Source organism: Globicephala melas, chromosome X (assembly GCF_963455315.2).
Source record: "Globicephala melas chromosome X, mGloMel1.2, whole genome shotgun sequence".
Taxonomy (NCBI): Eukaryota; Metazoa; Chordata; class Mammalia; order Artiodactyla; family Delphinidae; genus Globicephala; species Globicephala melas.
Window position 1 is genome coordinate 69,469,564 of NC_083335.1, and position 20,029 is coordinate 69,489,592.

Genomic DNA, 20,029 nt, shown 5'->3' on the forward strand with positions numbered 1-20,029 from the left:
GTTCCCAGAATGCTGTGTATCCAATTATGATTGGATGGTACCATTTATGCCAACGCTCTTCTGGGAGTTAATAATAATAAAGCACACAATTATTCTCTCCCTTTCCTAGATCCCAACAGAACGCTTACAGCATTTTGGTACTTAGTCCTCTACTGTCAAATGATGGTCTCTCATAATAATACAACATATTTCATATGTGAATGGGCCTGGTATCACTAGTGGTAATCACAGCTTAAATATATACTTGCTGAATTGAATCATAATTTTTCAGCATGAGTGCTTACTTGTGGTTAAAAAAAATGTGCCTGAGGTAAACAGTGGACAGAGTAGTAGGACTGAAAGTGATTCCAAACCCGACTCTGCCACTTATAGCTGTGTAACCTTGGGCAAGGTCCTTAAGCTTTAATTTCCTCATCTGTAAATAGGGACAATAATAGTACTTTGCTCATAAAGTAGCTGGGTTTGCACAGTACCCAGCATGTAATATGCACTCAATAAATGTTAGCTATTATTGTAATTAAAATTAATATTAAAAATAGACTGGTTAGATAGTTTGGAGGTTAAAAAGAAGAAATGAATCTGCATTTTCACCCTATTGTTGGTTCAAAAAATAAACAATTCCAGAATATCCTCATGTCTGTTGCATCTGTGATTAACTGGAAAAAAGATGGGTAGAACTCAAGTAAGCCTTAACATTCTACACAAACTTTCTTAAAAATCCTGTAATTTACTGTTTATGTAAAACAATTATACCCAATAGCCTTAATATACAAAATTAGCATCTTATAGAATATATTCATGTATTAAATACATAATTAACAATCTCCAACTTGCCATAGGGTTGTATTTAAAAATATTTAGGTTGAATCACATGAAACTGCCATTTTAGTATGTCAAAAATGGTTGAATATCAGCAATTTCACATGGTTCAACTGAGCAGTGTTTTTGTCACTTGACTGGAATGTAAAATGCACTTTCCCGTAGAATCAACGTAATAAAGTCTGGCTAGGTTTCCAGATAAAGCCCATAGAAAGTTACTTAACCCACAATATAAATAAGCTATCATACTAGTAATAATATAATACCAAACTGCTATTTACACTAAAATCTCAATCATTTGCAACTATAGAAGAACAAGTAATTCTGGATAGAAGAGTTTTCATGATAAATTTGAGTGCTTAAACTCACTTCAGCTATTTTGGATAGAAATTAAGTCTACAATATATGATTTCACTCAGGGTTTACTGAATATGTAGAAGACTATTTGCCTGTACATTAAATGGCACCAGTCCACTATGGCTTTCAGGGTTTTTTAAAGTTACACTTAACATTACAGAGCAATACATGCTTTGTTAGAGAGAAGCATAAAGTTCTCTGGGAGGAAGAGGGAAAGTACCTAATACAGACTGGGAGTGGAAAAGGCTTTTTGGAGGAGGTGCTACCTCTGTGAGTCCTGAAGGATATTGAGGATTTAGTGATGAATGAGAAAATGAAAAGGAATTCCAGGCAAAGGGAGCATTGTGCTTCAAGGTTCAGAGGAAATAGACAGAGAAGCAGTTTTTGGAAATACAAGTAGCATAAAGTAAGTGGTAGGAGTTGGAGAGGCATGGTAAGGAATGAGCCAAGAGACATTAAACAAAGGCCAGATCATGTTAAGGAGTTAAGATTTTACCCTGTAGCAGGGGGGTCCTCTGAAGGATTTTCTCCCTTTGTAAATTATGTACTTTATGAAAATTTTAGCTAAAATTTACATACAATAAAGTGCACACATTTTAAGCATACAGTTTGAAAAATACACACCTTTGTAACCACCACCCAAATCAAGATATGGAACAATTCCATCACCCCAGAATTTTCCCTTGTGTCCCTTCCAGTCATTCTTCAGTGCTACTCCAACCTCAGGCAGCCACTGTTCTGATTCTATCACCATAGCTTAGTTTTCCCCATTCTAGAACCTCACATAAATGGGATCATACAATATGTTTATATGATTTTTGTGTTGCTTCTTTCCCTCAGCACAATGTCTGTGAGACTCATCCACGTTGTTGTGAGTATCAGTAGTTCATTCCTTTTTCTTCCTGAGTAGTATTTAATTGTATGGATATACTATAACTTTTTAATGCATTTGCGTTTTGAGGGACATTTGGGTTATTTCCAGTTTGGGGCTATTATGAATAAAGCTGATATGAGTATGAGGCTTTGAGGGGATATATGTCTTCATTTTTCTTGGGTAAACACCTAGGAGTGGAACCTCTGGGCTATATGGTAACTATTTACTGTAAGGGAACTGTCAAACTATTTTCCAGTGACTGTACCTTTTCCTACTCCCACTGGTAATGTGTGAGCAATCCACTGCTCTGCATTTTCACTATGTTTGGTGTTGTCGATTTTTCATTTTAGCCATGCTTGTGGATGTGAAGGAGTTTTTTATTGTGGTTGGCTTTTGAGTTCTTAAACTTCTTTTTAATGCTTTTTCGGTCTCTTACCTTGCTGTCAACTATCATATTTCACTTCATCTACTTATAACATTTTTCCAGTCTCTTCGAATTTGCTGCTTATAACCTCCTATAGGCTTGACATCTCACATCTCATTAAAACTAATTAGAATCATGTACAAACAGAATAAATAGGCAATCAGTGGGTTTTTGAATGGCTTTTCCAATAAGTAAGGTGCATATACTCTGGCGGCTGAGAGGCCATTTGTTTACTGCTTATTCTTGGCTGTGGTCAAGTGAGTCAGTCATAAAACTCAGTTTTACATAGGTATGTTATTATAGTATAATGCTATTTCTAGCGGAAAGGAATTTTGAAGCACAAATGGAGAACCTCTCCACCATCACCAACCAGAATTCCAGAATTTTCTTTATACTCTTTGTGTTCCTTCATGGGCTCAGCTCCTATGGGGATTCTTCGCACGGTCACCAGCACCTTCTTGCGTCCTGGCAGCAGCAGTAGGAGAATGTGCTCACATGTTAATTGTTCCAAAAGGTCTGATGGGAGCTTGTGAGAACTCAGGCTCCCAGAAGAGGAGAGCTGAGGGAGAAACCAACTCCTGCAGATGGAAGAAACAACTCCAGCTTCCATGGGTAGTAGGAGTAGCTTAAAGTCCTTTCAGAGAGGACTTTGATGAGTATGGGACATTCATAAGTCAAGTGTACATTAGAAGGGGACTGCCTGTATATGAAAATGCTTTGAACAGAACATAGTTTCTATTTTCTCATTGAAAAAACACAAAACACTGCTTAAACTGAAAGAGGATCCCTACTCACAATGATCTTATTTGTCTCAATTAGAGATAGGAGGGAAAACTAACCTTTGTGTAGTATAACGGTAAAGACAAAAATCAGTGACTGGGGGAGACCTTCAAGATGGTGGAGGAGTAAGACGTAGAGATCACCTTCCTTCCCACAGATACATCAGAAATACATCCACATGTGGAACAACTCCTACAAAACACCTACTGAACGCTGGCAGAAGACTTCAGACTTCCCACAAGATATACATATTTTTTTCCTTTTTCTCTTTTTGTGAGTTTGTATGTGTATGCTTCTTTGTGTGATTTTGTCTGTAGAGCTTTGCTTTTACCATTTGTCCTAGGGTTCCGTCTGACCATTTTTTTCTCCTTTTTAAAAAATTACTTAAAATTATTATTTATTTTTAATAATTTATTTTTTAATAACTTTACCTTATTTTATTTTTTTCTTTCTTTCCTTCTTTTTTTATCCCTTTTCTTCTGAGCCGTGTGGATGACAGGCTGTTGGTGCTCCGGCCGGTGTCAGGCCTGTGCCTCTGAGGTGGAAGAGCTGAGTTCAGGACATTGGTCCATCAGAGACCTCCCGGCTCCACGTAATATCAAAAAGCGAAAGTTCTCCAAGAGATGGAGATGGTCAATGCTAAGACTCAGCTCCACCCAACGACCTATAGTGCTGGACACCCTATGCCAAACAACTAGCAAAACAGGAACACAACCCCACCTATCAGCAGACAGGCTGCCTAAAATCATAATAAGGTCACAGGCACCCCACAACACACCACAAGACGCGGTCCTGCCCATCAGAAAGAAAAGATCTAGCTTTATCCACCAGAACACAGGCACCAGTCCCCTCCACCAGGAAGCCTACACAACCCACTGAACCAACCATACACACTGGAAGCAGACACCAAAAACAACAGGAAACTATGAACCTGAAGCCTGTGAAAAGGAGACCACAAACACAGTAAGTTAAGCAAAGTGAGAAGACAGAGAAACACACAGCAGATGAAAGAGCAATGTAAAAACCCATCAGACCAAACAAATGAAGAGGAAAGAGGCAGTCTACCTGAAAAAGAATTCAGAGTAAGGATAGTAAGATGATACGAACTCTTGGAAATAGACTGGAGAAAATACAAGGGAAGTTTAACAAGGACGTAGAAGAACTAAAGAGCAAACAAACAATGATGAACAACACAATAAATGAAATTAAAATTTCTCTAGAAGAAATCAATAGCAGAATAACTGACGCAGAAGACGGATAAGTGACCTGGAAGATAAAATAGTGGAAATAACTACTGCAGAGCAGAATAAAGAAAAAAGAATGAAAAGAATTGAGGACACTCTTAGAGACCTCTGGGACAACATTAAATGCACCAACACTCGAATTATAGGGGTCCCAGAAGAAGAAGAGAAAAATAAAGGGACTGAAAAAATATTTGAAGAGATTATAGTTGAAAATTTCCCTAATATGGGAAAGGAAATAGTTAATCAAGTCCAGGAAGCACAGAGAGTCCCATACAGGATAAATCCAAGGAGAAACATGCCAAGACACATATTAAACAAACTATGAAAAATTAAATACAAACAAAAAATATTAAAAGCAGCAACGGAAAAACAACAAATAACATACAGGGAATCCCCATAAGGCTAACAGCTGATCTTTCAGCAAAAATTCTGCAAGCCAGAAGGGAGTGGCAGGAAATATTTAAAGCGATGAAAGGGAAAACCTGCAACCAAGATTACTCTACTCAGCAAGGAACTCATGCAGAATCAACAGAGAAATTAAAAACTTTACAGACAAGTAAAAGCTAAGAGAGTTCAGCACCACCAAACCAGCTTTACAACAAATGCTAAAGGAACTTCTCTGGACAGGAAACACAAGAGAAGGAAAAGGAGGACTTCCCTGGTGGTGCAGTGGTTATGAGTCCACCTGCCAGTGCAGGGGACATGGGTCTGAGCCCTGGTCCAGGGAGATCCCACATGGCGTGGAGCAAATAAGCCCATGCACCACAACTATTGAGCCTGCGCTACAGAGCCTGTGAGCCACAACTACAGAAGCTCGAGGGCCTAGGGACCATACTCCACAGCAAGAGAAGGCACCACAATGAGGAGCCTGTGCACTGAATCAAGAGTAGCCCCCATTCACCGCCAATAGAGAAAGCCGGCATGCAGCAACAAAGACCCAATGCAGCCAAAAAAATAAATAAATAAATTTTTTTAAGAAGAGAAGGAAAAGACCTACAATAACAAACCCAAAACAATTAAGAAAACAGTAATAAGAACATATATATCCATAATTACCTTAAATGTAAATGGATTAAATACGCCAACCAAAAGACACAGACTGGCTGAATGCATACAAAAACAAGGCCCATATACATGCTGTCTACAAGAGACCCACTTCAGACTTACGGACACATACAGACTCAAACTGAGGGGATGGAAAAAGATATTCCATGCAAATGGAAATCAAAAGAAAGCTGGAGTAGCAATTCTCATATCAGACAAAATAGATTTTAAAATAAAGACAATTACGAGAGACAAAGAAGGACATTACATGATGATCAACAGATCAATCCAAGAAGAAGACATAAAAATTGTAAATATTTATGCACTCAACATAGGAGCACCTCAATACATAAGGCAAATGCTAACAGCCATAAAAGGGGAAATTGACAGTAACAGAATCATAGTAGGGGACTTTAACAGCGCACTTTCACCAATGGACAGATCACCCAAAATGAAAATAAATAAGGAAACACAAGCTTTAAATGATACATTAAACAAGATGGACTTAATTGATATTTATAGGACATTCCACTCAAAACCAACAGAATACACATTCTTCTCAACTGCTCATGGAACATTCTCCATGATAGATCATATCTTGGGTCACAAATAAAGCCTTGGTAAATTTAAGAAAATTGAAATCGTATCAAGTATCTTTTCCGACCAAAACGCTATGAGACTAGAAATCAATTACAGGAAAAAATCTGTAAAAAACACAAACACAGAGAGGAACCAAGATGGCGGAGTAGAAGGATGTGCTCACACTCCCTCTTGCGATAACACCAGAATCACAACTAGCTGCGGGACAGTCATCGACAGGAAGACACTGGAACTCACCAAATAAGATACCCCACATCCAAAGACAAAGGAGAAGCCACAATAAGACGGTAGGAGGGGTGCAATCACAGTAAAATCAATTCCCATAACTGCTGGTTGGGTGACTCACAGACTGGAGAACACATACCACAGAAGTCCACCCACTGGAGTGAAGGTTCTGAGCCCCACGTCAGGTTTCCCAACCTGGGGGTCCGGCAACGGGAGGAGGAATTCGTAGAGAATCAGACTTTGAAGCCTAGTGGGAATTGATTGCAGAACTTTGGAAGGACTGAGGGAAACAGAGACTCCATTCTTGGAGGGCACACACAAAGTAGTGTGTGTGTCGGGACACAGGGGAAGGAGCAGTAACGCCACAGGAGACTGAACCAGACCTACCTGCTAGTGTTGAAGAGTCTCCTGCAGAGGTGGGGGCTGGCTGTGGCTCACTGTCGAGAAAATGAAACTGGCAGCAGAAGTTCTGTAAAGTACTCCTTGGCGTGAGCCCTCCCAGAGGCTGTCATTAGCCTCAACAAAGAGCCCCGGTAGGCTGCAGTGTCCCATCGGCTCAGGCCAAACAACCAACAGGGAGGGAACCCAGCCCCACCCATCAACAGTCAAGCGGATTAAAGTTTTACTGAGCTCTACCCACCAGAGCAATAGTCAGTTCTACCCACCACCAGTCCCTCACATCAGGAAACTTACACAAGCCTCTTAGACAGCCTCATCCACCAGAGGGCAGACAGCAGAAGCAAGAAGAACTACAATCCGGCAGCCTGTGTAACAAAAACCACATTCACAGAAAGACAGAGAAGATGAAAAGGTAGAGGGCTATGTACCAGATGAAGGAACACAATAAAACCCCAGAAAAACAACTAAATGAAGTGGAGATAGGCAACCTTCTAGAAAAAGAATTCAGAATAATGATAGTGAAGATGATCCAGGACCTGGGAAAAACAATGGAGGCAAAGATCGAGAAGATGCAAAAAATGTTTAACAAAGACCTAGAAGAATTAAAGAACAAACAAACAGAGATGAACAATACAATAACTGAAACGAAAACTAAAATAGAAGGAATTAATAGCAGAATAACTGAGGCAGAAGAACAGATAAATGACCTGGAAGACAGAATGGTGGAATTCACTGCTGCAGAAGAGAATAAAGAAAAAAGAATGAAAAGAAATGAAGACAGACTAAGAGACTTCTGGGACAACATTAAATGCAACAACATATGCATTATAGGGGTCCCAGAAGGAGAAAAGAGAGAAAGGACTAGAGAAAATATTTGAAGAGATTATAGTCAAAAACTTCCCTAACATGGGAAAGGAAATAGCCACCCAAGTCCAGGAAGGGCAGCAAGTCCCATACAGGAGAAACCTAAGGAGAAACACACTGAGACACATAAGTAATCAAATAGGCAAAAATTAAAGACAAAGAAAAATTATTGAAAACAGCAAGTGAAAAACGACAAATAACATACAAGGGAACTCCCATAAGGTTAACAGCTGATTTCTCAGCAGAAACTCTACAAGCCAGAAGGGAGTGTCATGATATACTTAAAGTGATGAAAGAGAAGAACCTACAACCAAGATTACTTTACCCGACAAGGATCTCATTCAGATTCAATGGAGGAATCAAAAGCTTTACAGACAAGCAAAAGCTAAGAGCATTCAGCACCACCAAACCAGCTCTACAACAAATGCTAAAGGAACTTCTCTGAGTGGGAAACACAAGAGAAGAAAAGGACCTACAAACACAAACCCAAAACAATTAAGAAAATGGTCATAGGAACATACATATCGATATTACCTTAACGTGAATGGATTGACTGCTCCAACCAAAAGACACAGGCTTGCTGAATGGATACAAAAACAAGACCCATATATATGCTGTCTACAGGAGACCCACTTCAGACCTAGGGACACATACAGACTGAAAGTAAGGGGATGGAAAAAGATATTCCATGCAAGTGGAAATCAAAAGAAAGCTGGAGTAGCTATACTCATATCAGATAAAATAGACTTTAAAATAAAGAATGTTACAAGAGACAAGGAAGGACACTACATAATGATCAAGGGACCAATCCAAGAAGAAGATATAACAATTATAAATATATATGCACCCAACATAGGAGCACCTCAATATATAAGGCAACTGCTAACAGCTATAAAACAGGAAATCGACAGTAACACAATAATAGTGGGGGACTTTAACACCTCACTTACACCAATGGACAGATCATCCAAAATGAAAATAAATAAGGAAAGAGAAGCTTTAAATGACACAATTGACCAGATAGATTTAATTGATATTTATAGGACATTCCATCTAAAAACAGCAGATTACACTTTCTTCTCAAGTGCACACGGAACATTCTCAAGGATAGATCACATCTTGGGTCACAAATCAAGCCTCAGTAAATTTAAGAAAATTGAAATCATATCAAGCATCTTTTCTGACCACAGCGTTCTGAGATTAGAAATGAATTACAGGGAAAAACACTTAAAAAACACAAACACATGGAGGGTAAACAATACGCTATTAAATAACCAAGAGATCACTGAAGAAATCAAAGAGGGCATCAAATAATACCTAGAGACAAGTGACAATGAAAACACGATGACCCAAAACCTATGGGATGCAGCAAAAGCACTTCTAAGAGGGAAGTTTATACAATAAACTTACAATACAAGCCTACCTCAAGAAACAGGAAAATTCTGAAATAAACAATCTCACCTTACACCTAAAGGAAGTAGAGAAAGAAGAACAAACAAAACCCAAAGTTAGCAGAAAGAAAGAAATCATAAAGATTAGAGCAGAAATAAATCAAAAAGGAGCAAAGAAAACAATAGAGCAAAGATCAATAAAACTAAAAGCTGGTTCTTTGAGAAGATAAACAAAATTGATAAACTATTAGGCAGACTCATCAAGAAAAAGAGCGAGGGGACTCAAATCAATAAAATTAGAAATGAAAAAGAAGAAGTTACAACAGACAACGCAGAAATACAAAGCATCATAAGAGACTACTGCAAGCAACTCTGTGCCAATAAAATGGACAATCTGGAAGAAATGGACAAATTTTTAGAAAGGTATAACCTTCGAAGACTGAACCAGGAAGGAATAGAAAATATGAACAGACCAATCACAAGTAATGAAATTGAAACTGTGATTAAAAATCTTCCAAACAACAAAAGCCCAACACCAGATGGCTTCACAGGTGAATTCTATCAAACATGTAGAGAGGAGCTAACACCGATGCTTCTCAAATTCTTCCAAAAAATGCAGAGGAAGGAACACTCCAAAACTCTTTCTATGAGGCCAGCATCACCCTGATACCAAAACCAGGCAAAGATGCTACAAAAAAAGGAAATTACAGTCCAAGATCACTGATGAATATAGATGCAAAAATCCTCAACAAAATACTAGCAAACAGGATCCAACAAGACATTAAAAGGATCATACACCATGATCAACTGGGATTTATCCCAGGGATACAAGGATTCTTCAATATATACAAATCAATCAATGTGATAACCATATTAATGAACTGAACAATAAAAACCATATGATCATCTCAAGAGATGCAGAAAAAGCTTTTGACAAAATTCAGCACCCATTTATGATAAAAACCCTCCAGATAGTGGGCACAGAGGGAACCTACCTCAACATAATAAAAGCCATAAATGACAAACCCAAAGCAAACATCATTCTCAATGGTGAAAAACTGAAAGCATTTCCTCTAAGATCAGGAACGAGACAAGGATGTGCACTCTCACAACTATTATTCAACATAGTATTCCAAGTTCTAGCCACAGTAATCAGAGAAGAAAAAGAAATAAAAGGAATCCAAATGGGAAAAGAAGAAGTAAAGCTGTCACTGTTTGCAGATGACATGATACTATACATAGAGAATCCTAAAGATGCTACCAGAAAACTACTAGAGCTAATCAATGAATTTGGTAAAGTAGCAGGATACAAAATTAATGCACAGAAATCTCTTGCATTCCTATACACTAATGATGAAAAATCTGAAAGTGAATTTAAGGAAACAGTCCCATTTACCATTGAAACAAAAAGAATAAAATACCCAGGAGTAAACGTACCTAAGGAGACAAAGACCTGTATGCAGAAAACTATAAGACACTGATGAAAGAAATTAAAAATGATACGAACAGATGGAGAGATTACCATGTTCTTGGATTGGAGGAATCAACATAGTGAAAATGACTATACTACCTAAAGAAATCTACAGATTCAATGCAATCCCTATCAAACTAACAATGGCATTTTTCACAAAGTAGAACAAAAAATTTCACAATTTGTATGGAAACACAAAAGACCCCGAATAGCAAAAGCAATCTTGAGAAAGAAAAATGGAGCTGGAGGAATCAGGCTCCCTACCTTCAGACTATACTACAAAGCTACAGTAATCAAGACAGTATGGTACTGGCACAAAAACAGAAATACAGATTAATGGAACAGGATAGAAAGCCCACAGATAAACCCAGGCACATACGGTCACCTTATTTTTGATAAAGGAGGCAAGAATATATGATGGAGGAAGCACAGCCTCTTCCCTAAGTGGTGCTGGTGAAACTGGACAGCTACTTGTAAAAGAATGAAATTAGAACACTTCCTAACACCATACAGAAAAATAAACTCAAAATGGGTTAAAGATCTAAATGTAAGTCTAGACACTATAAAACTCTTAGAGGAAAACATTGGCAGATCACACTGTATGACATACATCACAGCAAGATCATTTTTGACACACCTCCTAGAGAAATGGAAATAAAAACAAAAATAAACAAATGGGAACTAATGAAACTTAAAAGCTTTTGCACAGCAAAGGAAACCATAAACAAGACTACAAGAGAACCCTCAGAATGGGAGAAAATATTTGCAAATAAAGCAACTGACAAAGGACTAATCTCCAAAATTTACAAGCAGCTCATGCAGCTCAATATCAAAATAACAAACAACCCAATCCAAAAATGGGCAGAAGACCTAAATAGACATTTCTCCAAAGAAGATATACAGATTGCCAACAAACACATGAAAGAATGCTCAACATCAGTAATCATTAGAGAAATGCAAATCAGAACTACAATGAGATATCACCTCACACCAGTCAGAATGGCCATCATGAAAAAAATCTGCAAACAATAAATGCTGGAGAGGGTGTAGAGAAAAGGGAACCCTCTTGCACTGTTGGTGGGAATGTAAATTTATACAGCTACTATGGAGGTTCCTTAAAAAACTAAAAATAGAACTACCATACGACCCAGAAATCCCACTACTGGGCATATACCCTGGGAAAACCATAATTCAAAAAGAGTCATGTACCACAATGTTCACTGCATCTCTATTTACAATAGCCAGGGCATGGAAGCAACCTAAGTGTCCATCGACAGATGAATGGATAAAGAAGAAACGAAATTGAGTTATTTGTAGTGAGGTGGATGGACCTAGAGTCTGTCATACAGAGTGAAATAAGTCATAAAGAGAAAAACAAACACCGTATGCTAACATATATATATGGAATCTAAAAAAAAAAATGGTTCTGAAGAACTAAGCGGCAAGACAGGAGTAAACACGCAGATGTAGAGAATGGACTTGAGGACACGGGGAGGGGGAATGGTAAGCTGGGACGAAGTGAGAGAGTGCCATGGACTTATATATACTACCAAATGTAAAATAGATAGCTAGTGGGAAGCAGCTGCATAGCACAGGGAGATCACCTCGGTGCTTTGTGACCACCTAGAGGGGTTGGAGTGGGAGGGTGGGAGGGTGATGCAAGAAGGAGGAGATATGGGGATATATGTATACGTATAGCTGATTCACTTTGTTATAAAGCAGAAACTAACACACCATTGGAAAGCAATTATACTCCAATAAGTATGCTAAATATAAATAAACAAACAATCAAACAAACAAATAAATAATAAAATCATTTAAGGAAAAAAAAATCAGTGGCTGCTGGGACTTCCCTGGTGGTCCAGTGGATAAGACTCTTTGCTCCCCATGCAGGGGGCCCAGGTTCGATCCCTGGTTGGAACTAGATTCCACATGCTGCAACTAAGAGTTTGCATGGAGCAACTAAGAAGTCCGTATGCCACAACTACGAAGTCACATGCCGCAACTATGAACCCACATGCTGCAAGTAAAATATCCCACGTGTCACAACTAAGACCTGGCACAGCCGATTTTAATAATAATAATTAGTAGTAGTAGTAGTAGTATAATAATTAAAATAACTATTAAAAAAACAGTGGCTGCTCACAGAAAATGTCTGGAATTCTAGCTTGAGTGTTGCATTCATTAGCATGGCCTCCAGAGGCAAGCTGCAGAATATGAAGGAAACAGCTTTGTCTCTTCAAATATTCCTTACCTATTGCACAAAGGAAAAGGCATCAGGAATGTTGGCTACAGCCAGGCATTTTGCTCAAGGGGAAAAAAATCTAATTCTTTACACTTTATTAACTGATTACACCGCTGTTTCCTATGGTAAAATTACATGGTAAACAGCACCTGCAGATGACAGGGTTGTCAGCTGGAAAAAATTCGTTAATAGTTAGACATGAGGGATACATCCATTATTTCTAAAGAATCTCCAGATATTGCTACAAAAATATTTTTTGTCTAATATCTCAACCCGCAAAATTATTGGGCACTTTTTTTTCATTTTACCATGACATAGAATAAATCTGATTCATTTTATATTTCATGGTAATGTATGTGATTGTATTAGATGATCCATAGGAAATTACTCATAAGATTTTTGAGGGTAGAGGCCACATTTTGTCCCTTTTTGTAACCTTATTGCCTAGCTCTGTACCTAGCCATAGTAGGCCCCTAATAAGTATCTGTCAAAAGAACTATAGATAGATAGAACTATCAGTAATCCATTGTGTAAAGCCAGGATTTTATTTGACTTGAATTAGACCACATTTCCTAGGATCAACCATGGCTAGGTAGACTAAGGACATGTAACAATACTGGCAGTAATCAAATCAAATAGATCTTAAGAGTGTGAGATTCTGAAGGTCAGTGGCTCTCAAACTTTGGTGTGCATCAGAGTCAGTAGGCATGAGTGTTAAAATATAGAATTCCCGGCCTTCGCTTCCTCAAAGTTAGATTGAGTAAGCTGAAGTGAGACATGAGAATCTGGCTTTTCAACTAGCTCACTATGGGATTCTGATGCAGGTAGCTCTGGAAACACATTTTGAGAAACTGCTATATTATTCATTCCTCAACTGATTCATTATCTGGAGACTAAAAAGACGAAGTCCTCTTTTGCCACTGGTAAAATAGGGCTCTCACATAGATAGTGGTTTTTTTGCCTTTTATTCTGTCACTCCTGGAGTTAATCTGTTTATAGAAATTGGAACTTCATCTCCCTCAAGAGGAAGCATACCAGGCTTTCTGATATTGGCAATTCACCTGCTTTTTTTAAAAAAAGATTTCTCTTTCAATGTTCTTGAATAAATCTATTTTTTCTTATTGCAATCACTACCACCACACATCAGCAATCAGCTGGGACCTTCAAAAAAAATAAAATAAAAACATTTACACCCTGGGATATTTAACAAAATCTCCAAGTGATTCCACCACAGCAATATGTGAGCATCCCAGTACCAATGAGTGAAGTAGGGTTGCCCAAATTAGTTTGAAGGGTATGTCATGGATATAAAATGAATATAGGAGCTGGCATTGAATATACGTTCAATCTTAAAGGAACTCTTAATTTCATATGCTTTGATTTTCAACAAAAGATCTGGAGAGGGTCACTCAGGTGTGTATGCTGAACAAACACTGAGTATTTACCACATAGAGGGCAGTGAACACTATTTTAACATACACGAACAACATCCAAATAATCCTGAGTTGCTTTGCCGTGCCTGATACCACTACATAGCAGGAGGTAGTAAGGTTTTAAAAGCAGTGTGACAAGAAGGGAAGCACAGTATGTGCTGTTGCCAAATGGAGTGTGCCAGCTCCTGAAAGAGAGCAAACAAGAACACTCAACACTGATCACAGCATCCCATTGGAGCTGCCACCACTGGGGTCAGGGTAGAGGTGGCAGCAATCAGCCCAAATGCCAAAGGAAATTGGCAACCTGGACTTCTCTGGTGTGAATGCTGGGGATTACTATCCCCTACTGTAAATATATCTGATGATGACTGAAATTATATAGTAAATTAAACATGGAAACTAAAGAGAAGAAACATTTTTCACATAGAGCTAAAAGCAGTCACTGGATTCTGCTCTCTAGGACATTTGACTTAAAAATTACTGCCCAACAATGCAAGTGACTGCAAAGTAGAAAGCAAAATAAAAAAGAATAGTATCTTAGAATGGAGCCCATATTTCTGCAGAGCTGGAACACCCGGCTTGGGGTATCTTCTCTCCGCCGTCACGGAACTGCCCCGGAGCCCAAGGGGAGGGTGGCCTCACTGAGGCTGCCGGCTCTGGAGGGTCCCCAGCGGCCAAAGCCGCGACAGTCGTGGGGACGGCGGGCCGGTACAATTATACATACATCAGAAATACAACTACATGTGGAACAGCTCCTACAGAACACCCACTAAACGCTGGCAGAAGACCTCACACCTCCCAAAAGGCAAGAAACTCCCCACGTACCTGGGTAGGGCAAAAGAAAAAAGAATAAACAGAGACAAAAGAATAGGGATGGGACCTGCACCAGTGGGAGGGAGCTGTGAAGGAGGAAAGGTTGCCACACACTAGGAAGTCCCTACGTGGGCAGAGACTGTGGGTGGCGGAGGGGGAAAGGTTCGGGGCTGCGGAGGAGAGCACAACAACAGGGGTGCAGAGGCCAAAGCATAGAGATTCCCGCACAGAGGATCGGTGCCGAACGGCACTCAACAGCCCAAGAGGCTTGTCTGCTCACCCGCCGGGGTGGGCAGGGCTGGGAGCTGAGGCTCGGGCTTCAGTGGCAGTCCAGGGAGAGGACTGGGGTTGGTGGCGTGAACACAGCCTGCAGGGGGTTAGTGCACCACAGCTAGCCGGGAGGGAGTCCAGGGAAAAGTCTGGACCTGCCGAAGAGGCAAGAGACTTTTTCTTCTCTCTTTGTTTCCTGGTGCACGAGGAGAGGGGATTAAGAGTGCTGCTTAAATGAGCTCCAGAGACAGGCGCGAGCTGTGGCTATCAGTGCGGATCCCAGAGACGGGCATGAGACGCTAAGGCTGCTGCTGCCGCCAACAAGAAGCATGTGTGCGAGCACAGGTCACTATCCACAACTCCTCTCCAAGGAGCCTGTGCAGCCCGCCAATGCCAGAGTCCCGTGATCCAGGGACAACCTCGCCGGGAGAATGCACGGCGCGCCTCAGGCTGGTGCAATGTCACGCCCGCCTCTGCTGCCGCAGCCTCGCCCCGCACTCCGTGCCCCTCACTCCGTGCCCCTCACTCCCCCCAAGCCTGAGTGAGCCAGAGCCCCCGAAGCAGCTGGTCCTTTAACCCCGTCCTGTCTAAGCGAAGAATAGATGCTCTTAGGCGACCTACATGCAGAGGCGGGGCCAAATCCAAAGCTGAACCACGCGAGCTTTGCAAACAAAGAATGGGAAATTTCTCCCAGCAGCCTCAGGAGCAGCCGATTAAATCTCCACAATCAACTCGATGTACCCTGCATCACTGGAATACCTGAATAGAAAACGAATCATCCCAAATTGAGGAGGTGGACTTTAAGAGCAAGATATATTATTTTCTCCCCTTTTCCTCTTTTTGTGAGTGTGTATGTATATGCTTCTGTATGAGATTTTGTCTGTATAGATTTGCTTTCACCATTTGTCCTAGTGTTCTGTCCGTCCGTTTGTTTTTGTTTGTTTCTCCGTTTGTTTTTAGTATATTTTACTTAAAAAAATAAACTTTTTTTCTTAATAATTCTTTTATATTTTTAATAACTTTATTTTATTTTATCTTACTTTATTTTATTTTATTTTATCCTTTCTTTTTCTCTCCCTCTCTCTCGCTCCCCTTCCTTCCTTCCTTCCTTCCTTCTTTTCTTCTTTCCTTCTTTCTTTCTTTCTTTCTTTCTACTTTTTCTCCCTTTTATTCTGAGCCATGTACATGAAAGCCTCTTGGTGCTGCAGCCAGGAGTCAGTGCTGTGCCTCTGAGGTGGGAGAGCCTACTTCAGGACACTGGTCCACAAGAGACCTCCCAGCTCCACGTAATAAAAAATGGCGAAAATCTCCAAGAGATCTCCATCTCAATACCAACACCCAGCTTCACTCAACGACCAGCAAGCTACAGTACTGGACACGCTATGCCAAACAACTAGCAAGACAGGAACACAACCCCACCCATTAGCAGAGAGGCTGCCTAAAACCATAATAAGGCCACAGACACCCCAAAACACACCACCAGACGTGGACCTGCCCACCAGAAAGACAAGATCCAGCCTCATCTGCCAGAACACAAGCACTAGTCCCCTGCACCAAGAAGCCTACACAACCCACTGCACCAACCTTAGCCACTGGGGGCAGACACCGAAAACAACGGGAACTAAGACACTGCAGCCTGCGAAAAAGAGACCCCAAACACAGTAAGATGAGCAAAATGAGAAGACAGAGAAACACACAGCAGATGAAGGAGCAAGATATAAACTCACCAGACCTAACAAATGAAGAGGAAATAGGCAGTCTACCTGAAAAAGAATTCAGAATAATGATAGTAAGGATGATCCGAAATCTTGGAAATAGAATGGACAAAATGCAAGAAACATTTAACAAGGACCTAGAAGAACTAAAGGTGAAACAAGCAACGATGAACAACACAATAAATGAAATTAAAAACACTCTAGAAGGGATCAATAGCAGAATAACTGAGGCAGAAGAACGGATAAGTGACCTGGAAGATAAAATGGTGGAAATAATTACTGCAGAGAAGAATAATGAAAAAGGAATGAAAAGAACTGAGGACAGTCTCAGAGACCTCTGCGACGACATTAAACACACCAACATTCGAATTATAGGGGTCCCAGGAGAAGAAGAGAAAAAGAAAGGGACTGAGAAAATATTTGAAGAGATTATAGTTGAAAACTTCCCTAATATGGGAAAGGAAACAGTTAATCAAGTCCAGGAAGCACAGAGAGTCCCATACAGGATAAATCTGAGGAGAAACATGCCAAGACACATATTAATCAAACAATCAAAAATTAAATACACAGAAAACAAATTAAAAGCAGCAAGGGGACTTCCCTGGTGGCGCAGTGGTTGAGAGTCCGCCTGCTGAGGCAGGGGACATGGGTTCGTGCCCCGGTCCGGGAGGATCCCACATGCCGTGGAGTGGCTGGGCCCGTGAGCCATGGCCGCTGAGCCCCTGCATCCGGAGCCTGTGCTCCGCGACGGGAGAGGCCACAACAGTGAGAGGCCCGCGTACCGCAAAAAAAAAAAAAAAAGCAGCAAGGGAAAAACAACAAATAACACACAAGGGAATCCCCATAAGGTTAACAGCTGATCTTTCAGCAGAAACTCTGCAAGCCAGTAGGGAGTGGCAGGACATATTTAAAGTGATGAAGGAGAAAAACCTACAACCAAGATTGCTCTACCCAGCAAGGATCTCATTCAGATTTGAAGGAGAAATTAAAACCTTTACAGACAAGCAAAAGCTGAGAGAGTTCAGCACCACCAAACCAGCTTTACAACAAATGCTAAAGGAACTTCTCTAGGCAAGAAACACAAGAGAAGGAAAAGACCTAGAATAACAAACAATTAAGAAAATGGCAATAGGAACATACATATCGATAATTACCTTAAATGTAAATGCATTAAATGCTCCCACAGAAAGACAGAGACTGGCTGAACGGATACAAAAACAAGACCCATATATATGCTGTCTACAAGAGACCCACTTCAGACCTAGGGACACATACAGACTGAAAGTGAGGGGATGGAAAAATATATTCCATGCAAATGGAAATCAAAAGAAAGCTGGAGTACCAATTCTCATATCAGACAAAATAGACTTTAAAATAAAGACTATTAGAAGAGATAAAGAAGGACACTACATAATGATCAAGGGATCGAACCAAGAAGAAGATATAACAATTGTAAATATTTATGCACCCCACATAGAAGCACCTCAGTACATAAGGCAGATACTAACAGCCATAAAAGGGGAAATCGAGAGTAATACATTCATAGTAGGAGACGTTAACACCCCACTTTCACCAATGGACAGATCATCAAAAATGAAAATAAATAAGGAAACAGAAGTTTTAAATGATACATTAAACAAGATGAACTTAATTGATCTTTATAGGACATTCCATCCAACAACAGCAGAATACACATTTTTCTCAAGTGCTCATGGAACATTCTCCAGGATAGATCATATCTTGGGTCACAAATCTAGCCTTGGTAAATTTAAGAAAATTGAAATTGCATCATGTATCTTTTCCTACCACAATGCTATGAGACTAGATATCAATTACAGGAAAAGATCTGTAAAAAATACAAACACATGGAGGCTAAACAATACACTGCTTAATAAAGAAGTGATCACTTAAGAAGTCAAAGACGAAATCAAAAAATACCTAGAAACAAATGAAATGGAGACATGATGACCCAAAACCTATGGGATGCAGCAAAAGCAGTTCTAAGAGGGAAGTTTATAGCAATACAATCCTACCTTAAGAAACAAGAAATATCTCGAATAAACAACCTAACCTTGCACCTAAAGCAATTAGAGAAGGAAGAACAAAAAACCCCCAAAGTTAGCAGAAGGAAAGAAATCATAAATATCAGATCAGAAATAAATGAAAAAGAAATGAAGGAAATGATAGTAAAGATCAATAAAACTAAAAGTTGGTTCTTTGAGAAGATAAACAAAATTGATAAACCATTACCCAGACTCATCAAGAATAAAAGGGAGAAGAGTCAAATGAATAGAATTAGAAATGAAAAAAGAGAAGTAACAATTGACACTGCAGAAATACAGAAGATCATGAGAGATTACTACAAGCAACTCTATGCCAATAAAATGAACAACCTGGAAGAAATGGACAAATTCTTAGAAATGCACAACCTGCCAAGACAGAATCAGGAAGAAATAGAAAATATGAACAGACCAATCACAAGCACTGAAATTGAAACTGTGATTAAAAATCTACCAACAAACAAAAGCCCAGGACCAGATGGCTTCACAGGCGAATTCTATCAAACATTTAGAGAAGAGCTAACACCTATCCTTCTCAAGCTCTTCCAAAGTATAGCAGAGGGAGGAACACTCCCAAACTCATTCTACGAGGCCACCATTATCCTGATACTAAAACCAGAGAAAGATGTCACAAAGAAAGAAAACTACAGGCCAATATCACTGATGAACATAGATGCAAAAATCCTCAAAAAAATACTAGCAAACAGAATCCAGCACATTGAAAGGATCATACACGATGATCAAGTGGTGTTTATTCCAGGAATGCAAGGATTCTTCAATATATGCAAATCAATCAACGTGATACACCATATTAACAAATAGAAGGAGAAAAACCATATGATCATCTCAAGAGTTGCAGAGAAAGCTTTTGACAGAATTCAACACCCATTTATGATAGAAATCCTGCAGAAAGTATGCATAGAGGGAACTTTCCTCAACATAATGAAGGCCATATATCACAAACCCACAGCCAACATTGTCCTCAATGGTGAAAAACTGAA

At 39.7% G+C, this 20,029-nt stretch overlaps 1 protein-coding gene across 7 annotated transcripts in view; it reads right to left on the reverse strand.

Moving 5' to 3' along the window:
* EDA (ectodysplasin A) overlaps positions 1-20,029 on the reverse strand; it is a 371,435-nt gene that overhangs the window by 102,292 nt on the left and 249,114 nt on the right. The gene's annotated exons all lie outside the window — the stretch shown is intronic.